The sequence below is a fragment of the Episyrphus balteatus genome, chromosome 1, assembly GCF_945859705.1.
Source record: "Episyrphus balteatus chromosome 1, idEpiBalt1.1, whole genome shotgun sequence".
Lineage (NCBI taxonomy): Eukaryota > Metazoa > Arthropoda > Insecta > Diptera > Syrphidae > Episyrphus > Episyrphus balteatus.
The window spans coordinates 82,868,178-82,871,400 of NC_079134.1; positions in this window are offsets into that span (position 1 = coordinate 82,868,178).

Sequence of the window (3,223 nt, forward strand, 5' to 3'; positions counted from 1 at the left end):
AAATCTACAAAATTAAAACAATACTTAACCTCGTTGTAAAGATCGAACCTCTAAGAAACCGTACAAAGCAAGTACCTCAGTGTAAACGCTGTCAAGGCTTCAACCACACGCAAACCTATTGCAAAAAAGAACCTAGGTGTGTGAAATGCGCGGGAAAGCATTTAACTGCATACTGTACCGGAAATAGCAAAACTCCAGCGAAGTGCATTAATTGCAATGGAAGTCACCCGGCAAGCTATAGAGGCTGTGAAGTAGCCAAAGAGCTACAAAAACGCCGAGAAAAAACTCACACACAAAGAAAACCATTGAAGCAAACAGAAAACCCAATTTCTAAGACACCTAAAAGGGCAAATACAGTAAGACCCAATACCGGCAAAGAAAATCAAACGCCATCAACATCAAAGACGTCTCCAGAAAAAAGTAGTGCAAACTCATACGCCAAAGCGGCAGCTACACCCGTAATAAATCATCCTGAACCTGACGCATTTTCTCAATGTTTGGCTTTAATCTTGTCAAAATTTGAGGATCAGGTCACACTTAATAATAAAATATGTGATAGGCTAGCTAAAATTGAAGAATTTATTCGACCCCAACGGTATACAAGAAAACATGATGGAAAACCTTAAAATTATTACGTGGAATGCAAATGGATTATGGCAGAGACTTGGAGAACTAGAAATGGTTATACGGGAACAAGATATTGACATTTGTTTGATATCAGAAACCCATGTTAAAAGAGAATCAAATTTCAATATAAACGGTTTTTTAGATTACCACGCAATTCATCCGTCGAACAAAGCAAGGGGCGGAGCATCATTATATATAAAAGAATGTATCAAACACTCGATTGGCTTAAAGCTTGAACTTGAATCGATGCAGCTTATAAGTGTGCAGGTTAAAACTAAACATGATGCATTGAATATATCATCAATATACTGCCCTCCGCGGTACAAAATCGATAGAAATGAATTTTCAAACTTACTAAAATCACTTAGACCAACGTTAATCATTGGTGGCGATTTTAACGCTAAACACACGTTTTGGGGCTCTAGATGCATATCTCAAAAGGGCCGAGCATTATACGAAGCCGGTATGGAGAATAATTGTGACTTTCATTCTACTGGAAAACCAACTTATTGGCCGGCAGATTCCTCCAAAATACCTGACCTGATTGATTTCTTTATAGTCAGGGGAATACCGTCAAATCGAATTAAAGTAACGGAATGCTTTGATCTTTTCTCTGACCACTCTCCCGTTATTCTCACAATGAGCGAAAGTCTTGTTAAAATTGAAATACCACCTAGGCTAACAAACGGTAAAACTAACTGGGAAGGCTTTAAGAAAGATATTGAGGATAATGTTGAATTAAGGGTATCACTACAAACACCTCTTGAGCTTGAAGCAGTGGTAGATAATTTTGTGAATATTATCCAAAAAGCCGCATGGAACAATACCCCTTGCCAAAGAGAAATTGCAGGGTACAAAGATGCTAAATATCCCCAAGAGATAAAAGACGTTCTTAAAGAAAAGCGAAAAGCGCGCAAAAAATGGCAACAAACTCGTGCTCCTCAACACAAATCTAATTTAAATCACTTAAGTAATTTACTTAAAAAGATGATATCAGATTTCAAGAACCGCGAAGCTAAAAATTACCTTGAAAATTTGAGGGCAGGTAAAGAATCTAACTACTCTCTATGGAAAGCTATAAAAGCCACGAAAAAACCTAAGATTCCAGCACCTCCGATTATGAAAGACCAAAATGAATGGGCAAGAAGCGACAAAGAGAAAGCAAACGTTTTCGCTGATTACCTAGAGGAAACATTCAAACCATTCAATGGGCAAGCATTGAATGATAGTATAAATATGAATATAACGTCAAGTGAAAGCTTCATCACAAGAAATGTTACGCTTGCCGAATTAAACAAAGAAATTAAGAAGCTAAAGTCAAAAAAAGCTCCAGGATACGACTTAATTACTGCGGAAATTCTTAAAATGCTCCCACGGAAAGGTTTAATAAACCTCCTATACATAATGAATGCCACTCTTAGGTTAGAATATATTCCAAACCAATGGAAAGTCGCAGAAGTAATAATGGTCTTGAAACCTGGCAAACCATCACATGAAAAGAAATCATACAGACCCATTTCACTGCTTCCAGTAGTATCAAAGGTTTTTGAGAGAATATTTTTACAGCGCCTCCAGCCAATAATAGAAGAAAAAGGTCTTATACCTGAACACCAGTTCGGTTTTAGAAGCAAGCACTCGACGATTGATCAAGTACATAGAATCACCGATGTCATTGAGAAAGCTCTTGAAGAAAAGAAAATTTGTTCAGCGGTCTTTTTAGATGTGTCTCAAGCTTTTGATAAAGTATGGCACGAGGGTCTCAAATTCAAGTTAAGACAAGTCCTATCTGAACGACTCTTTATCATTCTTAGAGAATATCTAGAGAACAGAATTTTTCGCGTTAGGCACGGAAATGATTACTCAGACTTTAGGGAAATAGTGGCTGGGGTACCACAAGGTAGTGTTTTAGGTCCCATTCTGTACCTTCTATTCACACGCGATATACCTCAAACAGAAAACACAATTGTAGCTACTTTTGCTGACGACACCGCAATACTTGCAGTAGGCAAAACAATTAACGAATCGACAAGTAAATTGCAAAATGCTCTTAACAATGTCAATGAATGGACACAAACATGGCGAATAGCGCTTAACGAATTTAAGTCAGTCCACGTGGACTTTACATATAAGAAAATAAATAGACTACCTGTTTTTATTAATACTACTCAAGTCCCATTTGCAAATGAGGCAAAATATCTCGGGATGACTCTCGACGCGAAATTAAAATGGAAACCGCATGTTAAAAATAAATGTGATCAATTAAATATTAAGTTAAAAGAAATGTACTGGTTGCTCGGACAACATTCTAGACTTAGTATTGAAAACAAATTATTAGTTTACAAGCAAGTACTTAAGCCTGTCTGGACATATGGTATTCAACTCTGGGGTTGTACCCGCGATACAAATTTAAATAGATTACAAACCTTTGAAAATAAATTATTAAGATCAATTGTAAATGCGCCGTGGTATATAAGAAACGAAGATCTTCACAGGGATCTTGGAATCCCCACGGTTCGCGAAGAAATAAAAACGTTTGCCCAAAAACATCGAAAACGGTTAGTCGAACATACTAATAGAACAATACTAGAAATACTCG